At 38.0% G+C, this 22,790-nt stretch overlaps 1 protein-coding gene across 2 annotated transcripts in view; it reads right to left on the reverse strand.

Moving 5' to 3' along the window:
• The window catches only part of NRPD1B (nuclear RNA polymerase D1B), a 309,428-nt gene that overhangs the window by 80,990 nt on the left and 205,648 nt on the right, over positions 1 to 22,790 (reverse strand). The gene's annotated exons all lie outside the window — the stretch shown is intronic.

Consider the following 22,790-nt stretch of genomic DNA (forward strand, 5'->3'; position numbering starts at 1 on the left):
GCATACGAAACAACCGCTATTTGGTATGTTACAGATTGGTCTGTCCTTGAAACAAACATTCTCAAGTGAGATTGTCAAAAGGAGATGAGGATCCAACTGCACCCAGTTTGTCATTAATAGGATAATTGAGCAAAGAGTAGGACCCGTTGAAGCAAAGAGTATGGCAATAAACAAACTTTTCATGCCACCAAAACTGACACTGTCAGCACCGATTTATATTTAATATTTATTTGGCTCATAATCAAATGCTCCCCCTGTTTTCAAACAATAATCAGGACAATAGAATCTGCAACAGGAGTACATTGATTGAGCAAATAGAAGAGTTTCCGGAATAACTACAAGAAGATGTGCATTGTATCACGTGTGTATGCAGATTTATCATGTTTTATGATTTATCATGATCTATAGTCATTACAAAAACACCGTAGTCTCTTATAATTAAAACATGTTAAAAATTTTGATAGATGTTGTTATAGATTTACCTAGATAACCGGATTCGTCCTATAGGCCCCACAAATCCCGAATCCATCGTGTCCGACACAATTCTCTCGAGATTCGTGTCCAAAAACCATGACACATCGTGTCCTATTTTGACACGTCGAATCCGACTGCGTGTCACGATTTTGGCAGCGTGTCACGATTTTGGCAGGACTCGTTAGGCGGCAAAAGTGACCTACACGGGTATGAAAAGGCCGCATTTGGTCATTACAGCCATCCATATTTTCATTTGGCAAGCATTTTGGCAGCTTAATGATCAAGTCTAGGCTCTAGTATTGATATGCTATTCATGGTAATGTTAAATTCTTAAAGTAAAAATTCATCCTTTTACTTAAATTTTTAACATTACCATGAAATGACTCAGGATGTTTGAGAGTGGTTCCGGCCTCATTGGATTTCATACGGAGAAAGTAGAATTTTAGATTTCAATCAAAATCCAGCAGATTTGTCAGTTTTTCAGGATTTTAGGATGGGGGGATTGCAATGTTTCCATTGAATTTTGTCATGTATTAGGGTATGGAACTCGTATTTAATCAAGAGCACCAATCCCTCTATGTACCTTGATGTTAGTGACATTGGTTGTCGAACTCCTGTATCATGACCCTCCTAAAAATGTAGGCATCACTCAAACAAAATCTTGACTTGACATGTTATGCTTGTTCTATCTTACGTTAATGGTTAAAGGGTGATATTAATGACAAAGATCCCTATACAGATACAAAGGTAATGACAAAGATACCTCTGGATATTAATGCTTAAGGGGTGATATTACTGGCAAAGATCCTGATTTTCCAACAAGACTAGAAAATTAGACATTTCTCGTGGTGGCAAGAGGGCCAAGCATAAGAAATAGATAATAGATTGACATGTATTTGAATTTTGTGTGTACTATGCATGCTAATAGCTATAGATGAAGATCTATATTTGAAATCAATAAATTTGTATCATTAATTAAAATTTGTGTAAGAAATATCTAATTTTTAATATATATATATATATATATATATATATATATATATAGATATATATATTAATAAAATAATATATAACAAATCCTACGTGTCCTGTTCCCGGGGGTCAACGTGTCCGAATCTGACACCACGAATCCCGAATCCCCGTGTCAGGTGACTTAGAGATTCACCTAGTTTAGGCACTGTCAGCATTCATTCAACCTTCTTAATGTAGGTGTATCTAATTTCTCAGGTTGCAGGTTGTTATTCCATGTTCGTGTTGTCACAAAATCTAGCAGGGATTGGAGAAGGGTACCCTACAAGGCTTATTACAACACCACAAGTGACAACAATGGGGTAGTGGCCCACCATCACTATACTACACCACAAGTGACAACAATGGGTTAGTGGCCCACTGTCGCTATAGCCAAAAACCCCTTGCTCTTTATGGACTTTCACCAATGGGAGGAATCCTGGTATAAGGACACCTATGATGGATATTCTAAGTGTAAAGGTATAAGATGACCAATAGGTTTCCAATGAAAAGGCTCAACTTAAGTACAAGGTTCCAATCACCAAATGAGGGCAATTTTCTTTTGCTAGAAGCTAAATTTATGAGACACAAGCCCCTAAATTTATGAGACACAAGAGCTAGGGGTTGATTAGCAGGTTGAGAGTTGAGATGGCCAAAGGCCAAGGTAAGAAGAAAGGGTTTCCCACAATGTATTTCAAAAAGGACAAGACAATGAAGCCCTCAAAAAGTCCCCCAGTCGAAGCTAAAACCAAATTGGGACTTTCCCTAGGGCAAACAACTAGGGAAAAAAATTATGCACAAAATTGAAGTGAATGTCCACCAAAAGGAGTGATTTTTTCGAGACCACTATCCTCTTCATGTTTAAACTCTCCAACACCAAAAATTCCTATTCCCTAGGAGTTCACACCAAGCCTTATCTTGGCCTTAAAGGGGTCGAATTAGGTCAAGAGAGAGAAAATTTATGTATAAATTGTTGAGTTGATCACCAACAAGGAAGGCCAGTGCCTAATCCTAGGGTCAATGGAGTCTATGGGTTCTTAAAATTGATTTGAGAAAATTTATCTATAAATTGTTGACTTGATCACCAACAAGGAAGGCCAGTGCCTAATCCTAAAGGTCAATGGAGTCTATGGGTTCTTAAAATTGATTTGACCTTGTATAGGAGTAAGGATGTTTCTATGCCCTAGCATCAAAACCCTAATTATCACCTTTGTGAGGGATCAAACTTCACTTCGAGGATCTAACATGAAATCACCAAGGGGATTGCCATTCACATATCATACTATGAGTAATGCATGCAATAATATGACCTAGTTATCATATTCAACAGAATTAGGGCAGAAAACTTTCACTAGCTCACCAATTTATTCCATACATTAGACATAAAATCAGAAATTTGACATAAACATGGCAATTACAAGACAATATGCATGTACAATCCAATTCTTGATCCAAAGTGACTTCTCCAAAGACAAGAACAAATGCTAGATCACGATTCACATCTTTCCACTAGAAAAAGAGGTCAAAATCTCAAAGAGACCAAATCCACAAGTCCAAGTGAAGATGATTTACAAAATGATCCTCTTCTCCATTTATATATTTACAAAATGATCCTCTTCTCCATTTAAATGAGGAAGCATAATGTCTAATTAGCCTAAAATCCCCTAAATCTCAAGTTAAATTGAGAAACAACCTTGGGTTACAAACCAACCCAATTAGCCAAGGCGATAAACCAAGATAAATCCCACAAGTGTGAGCCATAGGACTCAAATAGCTGACGTCATCCATGTGTTGAACTTCAATAGCCATGTGTTGGTGCTTCTAGGTGCCAAACTTGATGTAGAGGCATCTAAAATTCATCCTTTGAGGGTTGGCCCTCAAATCTCTATTAATAGCTCACTGTTGTCCAGGAATCTAGTTTGGGTACCCATGAGGATTCTCATGGGTCTCCAAATGGCCATAGCATCAATCTTTGCTCCAAGGTTGAGGCTTTGAAGATGGTACTAGCCTTCCCATGTCTCAAAGGCGTGAGACCAATAGCTAGTCTTTGCTCCAACATTGAGGGCTTCCAAGGTGGTGCTACGATATCCATGCAATGAGCTCAAATAGGTATGCACTGGTGCTTCTAGGTGCCAAACTTGATGTAAACACATCTAAAATTCATCCTTTGAGGGTTGGACCTCAAATCTTTGCCAATAGCTCACTATGGTCCTAGAATCCAGTTTGAGCACCACATGATGGTTCTCATGTGTCTCAAAATGGCCATAATCTCAATCTTTGCTCCAACATTAAGGGCTTCCAAGGTGGTGCTAGCCCTCCCATGTCTCAAGGGGTGAGACCATCCTCATCTAGGCCCTGGATCAGTGGCCATCCCTCTCAAGGTGCTAAGGCCACCCTGGGGTCATGTTGGGCGTAGGTACATCATCCCAAAATTCATTAAATGTGGGGCAAAGTGCCAAAATGTTGTGGGTGTTGGACGTACCCAAGGGCGTGTGTGATGCTCTACTATTTCCTGGAGTCCCATGGCTCTCAGTACTTCACCTGCGGGTGTCAATATACTTTTCAAATGACTTAGGTACCTGTGGGTAAGGTACCCAAAGCCAGGGCTTAAAAAAAAAACTAACAATTACAACATAAAGCCTAGTGCAAGCAACCAGTCATCAAGCACAATAATCATTTTTGCACCTAAGTGAACCAAGCTTGAATGCAAAGGGCTATTTGATACTTCAAAAAAGACTTCCCTACCAAATTCAAGGCCTTGAACTCGCAATGGTGTCCCCCACCCCAAGGTAGGAGTGGCTAAATGAACCAAGATTGAATGCAAAGGGTTATTTAATACTTCAAATAAGACTTCCCTACCAAATTCAAGGCCTTGAACTCGTAATGGTGTCCCCCCAAGGTAGGCGTGGCTAAAGGACAACTCTATTAGGTGTTTCCAACCCCTAGGGGGAAGTAACATTTCCTTAGTCCACCCTTCAATCACTAGGTGTTATGTAAATAATGATGGTATAGAGGGGAGAAGATTTCATGGCCAAGTGCCATGGTCAAAGGCACTAGCATGATGGGGAACCACATCCTGAGTGTATAAATGTGAGGAGGGCACAATCATGGATTCATGTGTTACCATCTCGATGTTTGTCTTTACACCCCTCTCGTGCACCTTTTACTTTTTCTTGAGTTTTTTTTGTATTACTGCTCATAGCTCAAAGGGTTAAAGCTTGCTTTGTATGTTGTCTAGTAATTGTTTTATCCCTTAATGATGAGAAAGCTCATCGCCCACTGGGGAGACCTGCAAGGGTTCCTTTTATCATGGGTTCCTTTTATCATGTATAGGAGCCACATTGTGCTCAAAAGCCAGGTATTTTCCATAATGCGTGAAGTTGAGCTCATGCTAGGCTTTTGCCCATGTGATAATGTGTATGTCCCAACCATAATGTGTGAAGTTGAGCTCATGCTAGGCTTTTGCCCATGTGATAATGTGTATGTCCCAACCATCTTTTGCATTTTGATATTCTTTCTTTTATTTTGTTTGTGGCCATTATATGTTTTTTCTTTTCTTTTAGCTACATCAACCTCCTAGGGCCAAGTTCCAGGCACTACACCCCAGTATGTGAATGTATGGGTGCCAAATCCCAAAGAACCAATGGTCAATTAAACTCGAAGAATGGAAGTGGAACAAGGGCTTGTAATGTAAAATGAAAAGTGGTAAGCATGGAATAAGGATAGATAGAACACGCTATCTCAATCAAGGTTTCTGGAGTAGTGACCCTCCTATAACCATTGGGCCATTAAGGGAGGTCCCACTAGACTAGTGGTTGAAGATTAACCCACCATTTAAAGTGAGGGAACAAGATCACAGTCAAAACCCCTCCTTCCAGATCACCCCTATTATCTGTATCCAAAACCCAAGTACAAACAAGCATATGCACAAAAAATATTTTTCGACGAAGATCACATGAGACATCATTTGTCGACGCGTTTCGAACCAACCAGTGTGGTTCATCGTCAGGACAAGTTGAAGAAACAGATCTAGCTTAGCATGTTAAATAGACCGAGCAGAGCCTCCAACGGCTAATTTGACCAACCGCTGATATTGACTATTGGACCGGGATCAAAACTTTTTTAATAATAAAAAAAGAGATAAGTTATACAGGGGACCAATCCCTTAATAAATAAATAAAATCATTTAAATTAGTGATAATAGTTAGTTAAAAGTTATTAAAAATAGTTAAAAATTATAGGTTAATTATTATTTAAAAGGAAATTAGTTGTAAACGACCTCGCCTATGAATAAATTAATTGTGAATACAAGTTAAAATATATATATATATATATATATATATATAGATATATATATATATAAATAAATAAAAATAAAATAAAAATAAAAATAAAAATAAATAATAATAATAATAAAATAAATAAATAATAATAATAATAATAGAAATAACAATAAAATAAAATAAATAAATAAATAATAATAATAATAATAATAAGAATTAAAAATAAAATAAATAATAAACAATAAACAATAAATAAATAAATAAATATATTATTATTATTATTTTTATTTTTATTTTAATTATTTATTTATTTATATTGTTATCTAATTTATTTTTATTATTATTATTATTAAAAATGAGTAAAAAAATTTTAAATGAATTAAAAAAAAAAAAAAAACCAAGATTAAAAGAGTGCTGGGACCCAACATCGACTGATTTTCCAGCCATCATCTCTATTGAGATTACACGGCCTCTTTTCAATCTCAAGCGCCTCCCTAAATTTCCGATGATGGAAGTGCGAAACTTTAGCAATAACACTAGCTTCCTCAATACAAACATGATGATTGGTTTTCTCGGCGTGCTCAGCCAAAGCGGAAGACTTAGTACGCCTATGCTTAAGATCAGCAGCATGCTCACTAATCCTCTGGTTAATGGAGCGACCAGTTTCCCCAATGTAGGGGGTCCCACAAGAACAGGGGATCAAGTACACACCTTTCATATCTTTAGGGTCGATAGGATCCTTTGCTGATCTGAGGGACATGCGAATGGTGTTCAGGGGCCTAAAGGTCACAGGAACATCATGCGACCTGAGAATCCTACCAATCTTATCAGTAGTCCCCTGAACATAAGGAAGAAGGACACCAGGAACTCGCTCCTTCGGTTCTCGATGAGAAAGCGAATTCTTCGAAGCTTTAACGAAAGCCCTCTGACCCAAGAATCTACTATAACCGTTCTCAACAAAGACATCAAGGAGATGGGATTTTTCATTCTCTAAACTCTCCTTATCCGAGATCCTTAGGGCCCGAGTAGCCAGGGTATTGAGAACACCCAACTTTTGAGCCGAGAAATGATGGGAACTGGCATGAAGATACTGCTCAGTATGCGTTTTCTTCCGAAAAACTCGGTGGCCGAGGGAACCATCACTATTCTTAGAAATAAGAATATCGAGGAACGGAAGGCAACCATCGACCTCTTGCTCCATGGTGAACTTAATGGCAGAGGATTGATTATTGAGATGAATGAAGAAGAGATTTAATTCCTCTTGGTCGTGAGGCCAGATAACATTGGTGTCATCCACATATCTTCTCCAAAGCTTCGGCAGGAGCCTGGAAGAGTTTAGAGCCTTGGACTCAAAATCTTCCATGAAAAGATTAGCAACAACAGGGGAAAGGGGTGAGCCCATGGCAACCCCGCAGGTTTGCTCAAAGAACTCTCCCTCAAAACAGAAAAACGTAGAGGTGAGACAGATCTCAACTAACTTGGCAGTGTCAGGATCTGTTAGGCGGTTGATCACCTCCATGGCCTCACTAATAGGGATGCAAGTGAAGAGGGAAACAACATCAAAACTGACAAGAATGTCCCCAGGGTCAAGCTTAATGCCCTCAAGCTCCTTAATGAAGGAAGCCGAGTCCTTTACGAAGGACTCCGAACGACCAACCAAGGGCTTAAGCTTTAACGCAAGGAACTTAGCAAGAAGGTAGGTGGGACCACCAAAAAATTACAAAATGAATAAGGTACCTTTTTATCGGAAGCCCGCCTTCATCCATGTGCTCTTGTCGAATGGGTGAGGAGGTATATCACTGATGCAAGTAACAAAGATAAATGGCACGTTGTCATCGGCTAGTGATAGTTGTTAGGGACTGCTCGCTAGCTGGTAGGATGTGAAACGTGTCAAAAAAAAAAAAAAAAAACTTTTCTCCTATGGGAGCACCGACTTTTGGTGGGTGCCCGTTAGGATGGTCTTTATTAGCATTATTTGCAATCATCTATCATCAGGTGTTACATCATCGTATTTCTCTATTGAATCCTCTATTACTAGATCCATGGGATCTTGCAATTGGATCCATGGATCCCCTTCTCGGATATAGATATAGATCTACATAGGATCCACCAAAAAAATTGATCCCACAAATCAAGAGACAGATCTCCACGAATCTGCATTTTGGATACAAGTATAGATCCACCCAGATCGACATAAGATTCGCCACATATATGGATCCTACAAACCAAGAGATGGAACCCATGGTACTAAAACCAATATTGTGGCAACTAGCCCTCATATTGTGGTCCCAAGCAAATAACATTAGAGTTTTTGGTTTGTTTTGTATTTACTTAAGAATATTTACCACATGTTTAAAACAGAAAGCAAATATTCTATATATATTTTTAGTTAGATTACATATTAGTAATCTATAAGCTATACAATTGTAGATTTTTAGTTTTGAACGAATATGGAACCATTAGTAAATTGATATTTGCTTATCACCTAGATCATGAATTGTTATTCTCTTATAACTAATGAATATTGATATTTGCTTATCACCTAGATCATGAATTGTTATTCTCTTATAACTAATGAATTCAAGCATTGTACATTCTTTGGAACAAGTAGGTTGATTATCAAATGCCTCACTCTCTCTCATGGTAATGATATATGATTAACTATGGTGGTTGTAGCATTTAACTTGATTTGTGTTGTAGGTTAAGCCAATGATAGTTCATATCGAGCACACAGTGCACACTCGAGGTATTTTGAACGAATATGGAACCAATACTAGATTGATGTTTCCTTATCACCTAAATCATGTATTGTTATTGTCTTATAACAAATGAATTAACACATAGTCGATTCTTTGGAACATGTGGACCAATGATCAAATGCCTCACTATCTCTAATGGTAATGATATATGATTAACTATGGTGATTGTAGTGTTTAACTTTATTTGTGTTGTAGGTTAAGCTAGTGACACTATCATATCGAGCACATAGTGCACACTCATGGTAATGATATATGAGTGACTATGGTAATTGTAGTTTTTAACTTTATTCGTGTTGTAGGTTAAGCCAATGACACTATCATATCGAGCACATAGTGCACACTCATGGTAATGATATATGAGTGACTATGGTAATTGTAGTTTTTAACTTTATTCGTGTTGTAGGTTAAGCCAATGATGGTATTATGCACATAATGCACACATCTGCCATTTCTATATTACCATTGCTATGCAAGAGGGTGAGCTAATCTACTTGTCTTGAACCAAGTCTTCTAGTATTTCTCTAACATCCCAACAACCGAAACTTATTTTGACATCTAGAGATTCCCCCATTAAGTTTTAGACCCCTTTCTCTAAGACCTTAACGTGAGAGACAATGCAACCAAGGTGACAATGGGTGACATAACCTAACAATTGCCCCTTGGCTCTAGGCTGTAGGACTAAGACTTTTCCTTCACTGACAGTTTGAGTAATAACAGTAACTATTTGGACACTTGGGCGACGTGCCTAACAATTTCCCCTTGGCTCTCACTTGTAGGACAAGACTATTTCTCTACCTTCCCAATTGTAGGACAAGACTATTTCTCTACCTTCCCAACAATCTAGACTTACTTTTGACATCTAGAGATTCCTCCATTAAGTTTTAAACCCCTTTCTGTGAGACCTTAAAGTGAGAGGCAAGGCCACCAAGGTGGTATTGGGTGACATGTCCATACAAATGCCCCTTCAACTAAACTTTTCCTTCACTAAGAGTTTGAGTAATAAAAGAAATTATTTGGGCACTTGGGTGATGTGCCTAACAATTGCCCCTTGGCTCTCACTATAGCAGTTCTAGAATTTACTTGATTCATGTTGTGGGTTAACCCAACGATGGTATTATATCAAGCACATAGTGCACACAACTGCCATTTCTATCTTACCATTGCTATGCAAGTGGTTGCGCTAATCTACTTGTCTTCAACCAAGTCTTCTAGTATTTCTCTACCTACTAAACAACCAAGACTTACTTTGACATCTAGAGATTGCCCCATTAAGTTTTAGACCCCTTTCTTTGAGACCTTAAACTGAGAGGCAATGCCACCAAGGTGGCAATGCATGACATGCCCTAAAAATGGCCCCCTTGGCTCTTAGTGACTATAATTTTCCTTCACTGTGAGTTTGAGTAATAAAAATAACTATTTGGACCCTTGGGTGACGTGCCTAACAATTGCCCCTTACCTCTCACTAGTAGGAGAGGACTATTTCTCTACCTTCCAAACAATCTAGACTTACTTTTGACATCTAGAGATTCCCCATTATATTTTAGACCCCTTTCTTCGAGACCTTAAAGTGAGAGGCAAGGCCACCAAGGTGACAATGGGTGACATGCCCTAACAAATGCCCCTTGGACTAGAATTTTCCTTCACTAAGAGTTTGAGTAATAAAAGTAACTATTGGGACACTTGGGTGACATGCCTAACAATTTCCCCTTGGCTCTCACTCATAGGACAACACTTTTCCTTCACCCAGAGTTTGGGTGATAAAAATAACTATTAGTGCACTTTAAAGGAGAGCATTCAACATGAAGTGCATCTCAAAAATTAAATCTTTGAATTAGGCTTTCGAAGTAGTAAAGAGAGTTGAAATTAAAAATATGGCTATTGGAAGGGTTGTTACTAAAACCTACGTATAAAAAGCAAATGCATCATTCAACCCACACGGTTGACACCTCAATAAATGGATGAAAGAAGGACACAACAACTATGTTTTATATGTGATAGCATATAACAATTGAAGATGGAGGTACCATAGTATTAAGATCACCATGGGAGATTATTTCTTATATCGACTATAGATACAACTTACACCATTTTTATGATTAAATGGTTGGTCATTCATGGGCTAGTTGTCCCTACAGTTTTTTTCTTGGGATCAATATCAACAATGCAGTTCATCCAACGATATAATAGTATTGACAACAAATTTTGGAATTTTTTTTATTCTAAATCCTTGTAAACCCAAGGAGAGCTTTTAATTTTTAAGAGATTTTCATGAGTTCCAATGAAAAATAGGAAAATTAAACTCAAAGGTCTACAAGGATAACCATTTAAATTGATAAGCTTTAAGAACATGGCAAAATTGTTAAGAAAGGACAACCAAAAGTACTTGCACAACTTTTCTCACTAGATGTTTAAACATCTAGACCCTATATGAGATTATATCTCTAAAGAGTTGCTAACAATCATTCCAAGGCCCTGAAGGGCTTTCTCCATTCATTTGATACTCAACATCATTCCTTCTAAAGGCATATCCCAACAAGATTACCATTAAAAATAGGATTCATATGATTCAATGTTTTTAAAAGTGTTGAATCCAAGTCAACTTAGCCTCAATGAACCTGGTAGAGATGACTAGAAATTGTACCAACTTAGAGACTTTCACTAGGTTGAGTAGGTACTACACCCCACTATGGCACACTTGGCATGCAAAACTCAATTTTAATTTTAAAAAGAACACATTTAAAAGAACAAAAACAAAAAATAAATTAAATTAAAAACCAAAATCCTAAACACTCCCAAAATTCTATAAAGGCACACTCAGCATGCAAAACTCAATTTTAATTTTAAAAAGAACACATTTAAAAGAACGAAAACAAAAAAATAAATTAAATTAAAAACCAAACTCCTAAACACTCCCAAATTCTATAAAGAGGGGGGGAGCTATGCTTGACAAAAATACAACACATTCCCAACATTGAGGCCATTTAGAGCCTTGTTGATCACGCATTTTGTTGTTGATATGTATTTCGTTCATTTTGATATATTCATCCTTGCATGGCATATGCATGACTAGACTTTGCATATTTTGTGTTGAATGGTTTGGGAAGATTTCCGAAAGGGACCAGCGAGTCATTCTCAGAGGCTAGATTGGGCAGAAAACTTAGTCAGTGGCAGTTCCAAGCAGAACGTATCAGTGGCTACGCAGGTTTGACATAGAGGATGACGCAGGGGTTTCGTGGAGCCCATTCAGAGCCAGTTTTGGAGCTGGATCAATGTCGAGTGAAACAAAATCTGTCTCACTAATTTTTGTGGCCAATTTCTCCTGTAGTGGATTGCCAATTTGTTCATCCAGATTGTACTCGAATATTCAATGCTGAATAATAATAAAAACCCTCAGTTGTTGCATCGGCTTTCCCGCATTAGGTTTTTCCGAGGACATTTGTCCAAAAATAGCGGTGTCAATTTTTGTGTGCGCTAGTATTCAGCGTTGCAAACATCTTGATAATATCCTGATTTTATCTCGAAATCAGGATTTTTTGGCCTAGCCTATTTTTGCTAATTTTTCCTGATATTTTGATGGTATCATGATTATGCCGATGTTTGCTGATTTTTACCAATATTTTCCAGATTTTTACGATTTTTTGGTTTTCCGGACATTTGTCGATTTTATCGAGATGCTGATGTTCGCAACATTGCTAGTATTTTCTCAATTTCCAACGCTATTTTTCTTCTGCAGTTTATTTTTTAAAATCACACTGTGAATTATTTGATATTTGTCGTAGCAGACAATAGATAAATTGTTAAATAAATTAACAATTAGAAAAATAATTTTCAATTACTATGATAGATAAAATTTTCACAAGCTTTCCTCAACCTTCTTCATACATTTCCATTCATATAGTGGAACTTGCTTCAATTGTCATCATGTATTCTTGCAACATACTTCCAGGTAGCAAAATAACATGTTAACCAGATAACCAAACAATAATTAAAGTTCAACTTACCTCATCATCATGACCTCGTTCAATCAACATCCTCATGGTCCATCTCCATATAATTCTTCCTTCATGCATCAGAGTGCCCAAGGATCGAACTTGATTACAAAGTTAAAACTTATCTTCCAGAGATTATATTGAATGTTAATCATTGTGTAAATTCTAAAGAAAGTCTTAATTCTATGTTCATCCTAGAGTAAGTCAAATTCTTCTTTTTCAAGCATCATATTACATACTCGAGCATATTTCATGGGCAACTTTTTTTTCACAAGATCTTATACTTGTGAATGTTATCCAAAGTTTTACATCTAGCATGTATTCCTATGCTTTCACCCAATCATCTACCTATCTATCCTAAAGAGGGCATACAAACCTGACCAATTGATTCTTTCATCCCTTTACCAGTATTGATTCCACATTACATGGAATGTCTACTATCCTTGTCATGATGTTTTTCCCAAGGACCTTCCAAAATGATGGTCCTTCCTGAATTATGATGATTCAACTAAGCATGATGACAGCTTCTAACATAATGTTAAATAATATCTGGATGAACATTATGCAAAAAAGGTCTATCTATCCATCTATCTAAATGATCTCTACAAAGCAACTTAATGATCTAAATTCTAGACATGCTACTATCATATGCTTCTCTCTATGATGCTATAAATAATAATATTATCTAAAGGAAAGAACATTCTATATAAAGAACCCGCCAAACAAAGTGCTTTCTTTAATAGTAAAGATCCTTCACTTCTTCCTTCTTCAACTTCTTCTCAAGTTCTCCCACTGCCTTGACTATATGAGCTTCACTTTTTTCCTTTCTCTTGTTGTTTTGTTGGCTTGGACAGTCCCTCTTAAAGTGTCCAAACTCGTTGCAAGCATTGAACCTTGGACATGTTTTTCTTCTTGGACTTTCCAAATTTTCCTTTCTTCAGCTTCTTGACTCGGGCTAGAAAGGTTCGACTCTTGAGACTGCTCATCTGATCCAATGTCATCTTTTACCTTGATCCTTGAATTTTCCATTATGCATTGAGCCCACAACTCGTCAAAAGGGAGTTGAATTTTTCTTGGAGTAGATGCTTGTTACAACACTGGGCCTTGACTATATGAGCTTCACTTCTTTCTTTTCTCTTGTTGTTTTGTTGGCTTGGACAGTCCCTCTTAAAGTGTCCAAACTCGTTGCAAGCATTGAACCTTGGACATGTTTTTCTTCTTGGACTTTCCAAATTTTCCTTTCTTCAGTGTCCTCACTCGAGCTAGAAAGGTTCGACTCTTGAGACTGCTCATCTAATCCAATGTCATCTTTTACCTTGATCCTTGAATTTTCCATTATGCATTGAGCCCAAAACTCGTCAAAGGGAGTTGAATGTTTCTTGGAGTAGATGCTTGTAACAACACTGGTCCATTCTGGTGGCAATGCATTTAACACACAAATGGTTACTTCCAAATCAGAAATTGTTTCTCCAAGCCCTTGGAGATGGTTTCTTAGCTGAGAGATTTTCATAAGAAAGGATGTCATTTCCTCATCCTTTGATTTCTTCATTCTATATAACTTATTCCACAAAGAAATCTTTCAAATGGTTACTTCCAAATCAGAAATTGTTTCTCCAAGCCCTTGGAGATGGTTTCTTAGCTGAGAGATTTTCATAAGAAAGGATGTCATTTCCTCATCCTTTGATTTCTTCATTCTATATAACTTATTCCACAAAGAAATCTTTTGTCTCGATGTACTTACATAGTACAAGTTCACTAGCTTGTCATACATAACCTTGTAAGTTTTCAAGTTTACAAAGTACAAGTTCACTAGCTTGTCATACATAGCCTTGTAAGTTTTCAAATTTACGGCAAATGGAACAAGAGAATATTTAATGGATTCAACTATGATCCTTTGAACCCTTACTTCCCCTTTCTTGTACTTTTCTAGTTCTTGTGTCTTGTCTTTGCTAGGTTCAGTAATTTCCCCAGTAACATACTCCATTACTTCTTGTTTTGTGAGTATCAGGTCAACCCTTTTCTTCCATGCTAGAATATTTAATGGATTCAACTATGATCCTTTGAACCCTTACTTCCCCTTTCTTGTACTTTTCTAGTTCTTGTGTCTTGTCTTTGCTAGGTTCAATAATTTCCCCAGTAACATACTCCATTACTTCTTGTTTTGTGAGTATCAGGTCAACCCTTTTCTTCCATGCTAGATAAACATTATGTTGACTCCTTTGACTCATGACAATAAATCCTAAAGACCTAACAAACCCTAGAAGCATGAAGAACATGCTTTTACCCAGAAGACCATCAATAAGAAGCATGCTTTAATAATAATAATTTTTTATTTTCTTCTCTTGTTTGTTACATAGGGAACACATCGAAATGAGTACAACAACAATTACGAAAACCAAAAGTAGTTACATTTTCAATAGGTATCGCATATGCAGTAGAGATCCCTTGAGGGGTGATTTAATCCCTCATTAGCACCTTACGATGGGTTCTTTTCCCCTTTTCTGAGAGTATACATAACTTTGTGGTCCCAACGTTGGCCCTCTAGAGTAGAGGGTTGGGCCTAGATGTGATTCCACATTATGCTACACCATTGGATGAGCATATAGATTTTGAAACATTGAGCCTTAAGGAAATTGACTATTTGATGACCAAGATGGACCGTATTCGGGTTTAGATGAAGATAATTATCATTGAGATGAATCTGCTAGTTCCTTGATTCCCACTTGTCTATTTTAGAGGTATGGTGGAGACCATTTTCTCCCATGCGTGTGGGATATTTTTGGCATTTTGTTATGTTTTAGAGCTATTTTAAGGTCTGCTTGTTCCTTGATGCCCACTTGTCTATTTTGGAGGATGACGGAGACCAGTTTCTCCCACATGTGACCTTTTGACCTTGTTGAATGCTCAAGTGAACATTTTAATGGGTTTGCATGTAATATTAATGAAATCAAGCTTGGTTACCCTTATATAAATAAATGTGATTTCTATGGTGCGAATTACTTTCGGAGCTGCATCTTTTGCTTGACACTAGTTTCTTGGGATTCACTGAATACTGTCTTGTGGAAAATTTGTAATTTTATTGCATATCTTCTATCTTTTGCATGTTATATTGTGTGAATTAGGGATTCGACATGTGCCATGGTTAAAATTGCTAATTTTTTCTAGAAATATTGATCCTCTAGCCATGCAATATTGTTTCCTTCAATCCTTTAAAAGAACTCCGAGTTTTGCATCTCTTAAATCTAAAATCTTCCTAATATGAAAGCCACTAGCATTTGTAAGAAGAGGCTTTAGCCTTCTCACCAATGTTATCGGAACCAGACCGGAACCGGCTGAATTGATCGGTTTGGTGCCAAATCCGGTCTGGTCCGTACCGGGCTCTCAAAACCGGAACAGAGCAGTTCGGTACCGAACAAGTCTGTTCCAGTTCGGAGGTCGGTTCCGCTGATCCGCTAACCCGGTCGCGGCCACACAAACCAGGGTAAACAAAAAAAAAAAAAAAACATTTTTTTATTATTTTATTTCCTTTCCTAATTTCTAACCTAGTTGTTGATACCTAATCTTTGGGATTAAGTAAATCCTGTAAAATAGTGTAAATAGAAAATAAGAGGAATTGGAATATGAAGAGACACTGGGAGATGAACCCCAAGAGTCTCTCCCTCCATATATATATCTATGATCAACCTTAATGCAAAAACAAAATTCATTTTGAGGAGTTACCTCATGGCCTGACATGGTATCAGAGCACAGGTCTCAGCCTCTATTTTTGGCTCCCTTCCTGCCCTTGTAAATCCCTCCTGCCTATGTTCTGCATATTTCTGCAAAACCATCAACTTTGCCTTGCATTTCAAAAAATCTCTCCTCCAAGCCAAGTTCAATAACCAATCGATGCTCCGCGTGCATTCATGACGTGATTGAACTTTTGGGGGCACCTTTGTGTTTGCTGCCTCCTGCTTCGTTTCCAATCGTGCATTGCATTTTTTGGGTGTCGTCTTCGCTGTTTAGGAGACTAGCAAGCAAGAGTTACTGGTTGTTGCACAGACTTTTTAGCCATCTTTTAATTTTTTGCAGAGGCGGATAGAGTTCGTCGATGCGGTGAATGGGATGTCGATTTTTTTTAATGATTATATTTGTGTGCAACAGTGTTATGAAGTTGTTGGAGTGATATGCAGAAATTTCTTTGACTGTGTTGTTGGCGTAACTGTGTTTCTTTGATGGTTGTATGTCTGCGTGAAACAAACACAGGTGTGGTGTTGGTATCAATGTTAAATAGTATTAGACAGCGTTACGACATCATGGTCTCGTATCATACCATACCATCGCTCCACTGCCCAGACCACACCACCATACCATTGCTCCACTGCCCAAACCATACGACCATATTACACTGCCCCTCCCCTCGTATATCACTCGTATATAATACATAGCCCCTACAGCTATAACATATACCCCGACCCCTATATAACTTCGCCAAAGTTATATAACTCCGACTCCATACTTCGTATCTCCCTCCGCATACCCCCGCCATACCGCATACTTTGTATCTCCCTGTCTAGTTAGACCCCCTGATTATATCTTATATAACCTCGATAGGTTTAACAATTAATCCTGCGTTATAATATAATAGTTAACCCCCCTTCGCCATTTCAGTTAACGCCTCCCTCATATATCACCTCCCCCATATATCCCCTCCACCATACAACACCTCCCCCATATAACCCCTCCCTAGTAATAACTTTTATATATTATTCCTATATTATTCCTCACTATTCTTTTTCCAATGTTAAACAAAGTTTGCCACTAGAAGTGCAATTTTTACAGTATATTGCTAGCAGAGTGCATTTTTTACACAGTACCCATATTTTTAAATGCATTCATTGGTATCAATTGTTGGAGTAGTTCTCTCTGGAAAAGAGAACTATCCTGAATGGTCAAGGAAGATAAAACAAACTCTTTTTCAATGAGTTGTGGAGAGGAGTTTTTGAAGGAGGAGATAATGCACCTACAGAGGCCACTTCAGATAAGGAGATTTCCATTTTGGAAAATAAGAACAGCTTGATTGCAACATCAGTAAATGAAGAGGTGAATTGCCATATTTCATCATTCTCAAGTGATTTTGAAGCCTTTAAAAAGTTGAAGGAATTGTATAACTCACACTTTGAACTTGAAGTTGTCCAACTGATGATTAAATTGTTGAGCCTTGCATTGAAAAATTATGACCCTCTTGGTTTAGCATCAGAAGTAAGATCTATTATGCATGATATAAAAACCATTGGTGTTGAAATAGACATTCCTCTCATAGCATATGTCAAGGTAACATATCCCACTTATTCACATTATCTTAAGTCATTGCAAGCAAGTGGAAACCTCAAGGAGATTATATTTGACTCCCTTAAGAAGAAGTTTGCTGAGAGATAGAAGGCTTTTGGGAAGAAGACAACTCCTCAGTGTTCTAAAGAAGTTGTGTGTCTTGCACATAGAGAGAAGAATCTTGCACAAGATTCTTGTAGAGGAAGAGGTGACCGAAGAGGAAGCAAAAGAAGAAATTTTAGGGGCAAGGGGGCAAACAGTTCCAAGGAGAAAACTCTGATCTTCATTGCATACGATGTCTTAGAGATGGACATGATGCATCCACATGTAAGTTTCCTTGGGAAAGGATTGAGTAGGAAAGAAACGAAGACAAATGTAAAACCAATGACAAAGGGAAAGGTAAAGCACTTGAATCCGCTCACAATGTTGTGGCACATTGCAACATTGGAGTAACTGAAGACTTATTTAATGCTTCACTTGCTTCTTGGAAAAATGATTGGTTGCTTGATTTAGGAGCAAGTTGCCACATGAATTTTAGGAGAGATTGTTTTGAAGAATTCAATGACAATGTTGATGGAGCAGTATATTTTGAAGATAAGTCAAAACTCAAGCCATCAAGGCTTGGCACCATCAGACTCAAACTGCGTGGTCTTCCATACTTTCTTCTACATGATGTTCTATACCTCCCGGAGCTGAGGAGAAACCTGTTGTCTTTGGTCCACATCCGCCAACAAGGACACTCCATTCATATATTTGATGTCAAGGTTGAAGTCAGAAACGCATCAAATCACTCACTTGTCATGACGGAGATGGAAGAAGAAAGACTTCTGAAGCTACAAGGTACCTCTGCTCGTGCACAAAACTTTTCATACAGTTCTCATTATGATGAAGGTACATTTCCATCAAGTCTTTTATGGCATGCTAGATTTGGGCATTTGAATTATGACAACCTTCACATGTTGAAGAAAAATGGTGTTATTGGTTTGCCTACAGTTCCTAGGAAACTCAAGGAATGTGATTCTTGTATCTTATAAAAGCACAATAAACAGTCTTTTCATGATCCACATTCCAAAGCACATAGAAAACTTGAAGTTATTCATTTAGACTTATGTGACCCAATGCCTCTTAGAAAAGCACAAGAAATAGTCTTTTCATGATCCACATTCCAAAGCACATAGAAAACTTGAATTTATTCATTCAGACTTGTGTGGCCCAATGCTTGTTCCTTCCGCAAATGGAAATAAATATATGATGACATTTATTAATGACTACCCCAAAATGTTTTGGGTTTATTTATTGAAGAACAAATCTTATGCTTTTCAAACATTCAAGAACTTTCATGCATGGATTGAAAATGATGCACAATCTCATATTGGCTTCTATTCACACTAATAATGAAAAAGAGTACACTTCAAATGAATTTGAAAACTATCTCCGCCAGCATGGGATCAAACATCAAATTGTGACTTATAATCCCCAACAGAATGGAGTATCTGAAAGAATGAACAAGACACTCTTAAATATGGTACGTTCCATGAAGTTTTTCAAAAATGTTAAACTGATGTTTTGCGTTGATGCAGTTCTATGTGTTGTGTATATAAAGAATAGGTGTCCCTCTAATGCTATTAGAAACAAGACTCCTTATGAAATGTGGTATGGCCACATTACTTCGGTAAAGCATCTCAGGGTCTTCGGTTCCGCCTTTTATGCCTTGATACCTAGTGAACAAAAAAACAAACTTGGTACAAGGAGTCGTAAGTGTATCTTCTTGGGCTATTCAAATACCTCCAAAGCATACCATCTCTACGATGAAGTGAATAAGAATTCTATGATATCTAGAGATGTGATATTTCTTGAATCTTCCAAGACTGACAATTTTGTTTAGCGACAGCTTGATCACTTGGATAGATTCGGACATGTAAAATCTTTTCAAGGATTCGATAATGAGATTCCACATCTTGAAGGGGGGATTCCTATACTAGATCAATCTATGGAATCTTCTTCTGAAGCACTCTCTCCCCCACATGAAGCTCCAGCAACTAATGAAACTTTGAGTGATGCGATTGACAGAATTGGGAGACTAAATCTTGATTCAGTCCCAACTCAGTCGACTGAGCAGCCTGGGCCATCTCAGAAAGCTCCTACAAAATGGTTGACAAAGACACTTGAAAGTGTTCATCCTGATGAGACTGGAAAGACAAGAACGAGGAGCTCTACTAGATAGAATGGAGATGATGTAGACGATTCTATTTCACCGGTTGATATGGATGTTTCTTATGATTGTGAACTGAATTTGTCTACATATTTTGAACCAACTTCCTTCAAAGAAGCCGCTTCTCATGATGAATGGAAAGAAGCGATGAAGAAAGAATATGATGCGTTGATAAAGAATAACACCTAGAAGTTGGTTGATTCTCCATTGGGAACCAAACCAATACGCTGCAAGTGGATCTACGAGAACAAGTGTAAAGTTGATGGCTCACTTCACAAACACAAAGTCAGGGTTGTGGAAAAAAGTTTTGCACAAAAAGAGGGGGTCGACTATGAGAAAACTTTTGCCCCCACAACAAAATGGGCTACCATTCGGACACTCTTTGCCTTAGCAGCTTAGAACGGTTGGAAAGTCCATCATATGGTTGTCAAAATTACTTTCTTGAATGGAGATCTGAGAAAGAATGTATTTATGTCCTAGCCAAAAGGATTTGATGTGTGGGTCAGGAACATAAAGTATGCAAGCTTGCAAAATCCTTGTATGGCCTCAAGCAAGCACCACGAGCCTGGTACATGAAGTTAACTAAGCATCCTCTGAAACTCAACTTCAGAGATTATGATCTTGATGATGCAACTTTGTTTGTCAAGAAAGTTTTCAAAACAGTTGTGTGTCAGTTGTATACCTTGTGGTGTATGTAGATGATCTTTTGATGACACGGAACAATGAGAGCTATATTGCATCCATAAATAAGGAATTGAGGAAAGGTTTTGAAATGACAGACTTGGTGTATGTTCACTACTATCTTGGTATTGAAGTAACTCAACATCCGAAGTCTATATTCCTCTCTCGAAAGAAGTACATTGGAGATGTATTGAACAAATTTGGCATGGATGAGTGCAATCCTTTGATTACTCCAATGGAACAAAACTTAAATCTCACATCCACTGAAAGAAAAAAATTAGAGGATGCAACAAATTATAGACAGCTTGTAGGAATTATCAACTACTTGACTACTACCAAACCAAACATTTCATTTGTTGTTGGAATCCTCTCCAGGTTTATGCAAAACCCTTGTGAGGAACATTGGTCTATTGCGCAAAGAGTTCTAAAGTACTTGAAGGGAACTCAAGACTTTGGATTGAAGTATACACAAGTGGGCGACTTTAAATTAATTAGATACTCTGATTCAGACTTCGATGGAGATAAAGAAACTGGGGTATCTACTACATGTTATGCTATGAGTCTTGGATCATGGATCAGAAAAGGTCATGCAAACAACCAATTCCAGCAGATTCCACCACTGAGGCAAAATATGTGGCACCCGCTGAAGCAACAAATGAAATTGTGTGACTCAAGAAAATTCTAGAAGATTTGTAGGAGAAAGAAGTGCATTCAACTCCTCTCATGTTTGAGAACACTTTTGCAATAAAGTTGGCCAAGAACCCAAAGTTCCATGATCGAATGAAGCATATCAATACAAAATACCATGATCGAATGAAGCATATCAATACAAAATACCATCTGATTCGACATCATGTCGAGGCGAAGACAATTCACCTACGCCATTGTTCCACAAATGAGCAGATTGCAGACAACTTCACCAAAGTGTTTGGAAGAGAGAAGTTCGAAAGATTCAGAAACATGCTTGGACTCACCAACATCCCTTCAGATTAAGGAGGCGAATGTTGACACCTAATATTTGGTATTAGGTAAATCCATGTAAAATAGTGTAAATAGAAAATAAGGAGAATTGGAATATGAAGAGACACTGGGAGATGAAACTCAAGAGTCTCTCTTGTTGATTTGGGGTAGCATCGGATGTGCTCTAGCCACGAAAATTGGTGGAGAGACTAAGGCACATGAGATCTCCAATACCCAAAAAGGGTTTGGGCAAATTCTAAACAATTTGGGAGATATTAACATAATAAATATTTTTAATGGAGTCCCTAAGTCTAAACTTAAGGAAATTAAAATATTAATGTGAATTAATATAAAATTGTGTTAGAGTGGTCCAAAAGCCATGGATCAAGCTAGATCTAATCTTAGTTGTTGATTAGGCACTTAATCTCGGTCGTTGATTTGTCAACGAAAAAAGTGTAAGAGGAGGCTTGAGGGTCACTTGGGGAACACACCAAGAGATCAAGATTTCGACTTTCTGGGGCTGGATTCGCTGAGAAAGTTGAGAGAGTGATCTGGAGTTGCCGCTGAGGGGCAATGAATACAAAAGCAGAGAGCCATAGATAGTGCTGGGAGGATTAGCGCAAGAGTTGGGAAAGCTGACGCAGAGGGAAAAAGCCGAAACTGTCGGGAACAGCGGGAACTACCGGGAATAGCCGGAACTACCAGGAAAGTTGACGTAGAGGGCAGAAGCCGAAACTACAGGGAAATCTGACATAGAGGGCCGAAGCCGAAACTATCGAGAACAGCGAGAACTGCTGGGAATTGCCGGAACTACCGGGAACGAAAAAGTGTAAGAGGAGGCTTGAGGGTCACTTGAGGAACACACCAAGAGATCAAGATTTCGAGAATTGTCGGAACTACCGGGAACGAAAAAGTGTAAGAGGAGGCTTGAGGGTCACTTGAGGAACACACCAAGAGATCAAGATTTCGACTTTCTGGCGCTGGGTTCGCTGAGAAAGTTGAGAGAGTGATCTGGAGTTGCAGCTGAGGGGCAATGAATACAGAAGCAGAGAGGCAGAGATAGTGCTGGGAGGATTAGCGCAAGAGTTGGGAAAGCTGAAGCAGAGGACAAAAG

The sequence above is a fragment of the Pinus tabuliformis genome, chromosome 4_2 (genome assembly GCF_031772625.1).
Source record: "Pinus tabuliformis cultivar Carrire ecotype Pingquan chromosome 4_2, CPIR1, whole genome shotgun sequence".
Classification (NCBI taxonomy): Eukaryota; Viridiplantae; Streptophyta; class Pinopsida; order Pinales; family Pinaceae; genus Pinus; species Pinus tabuliformis.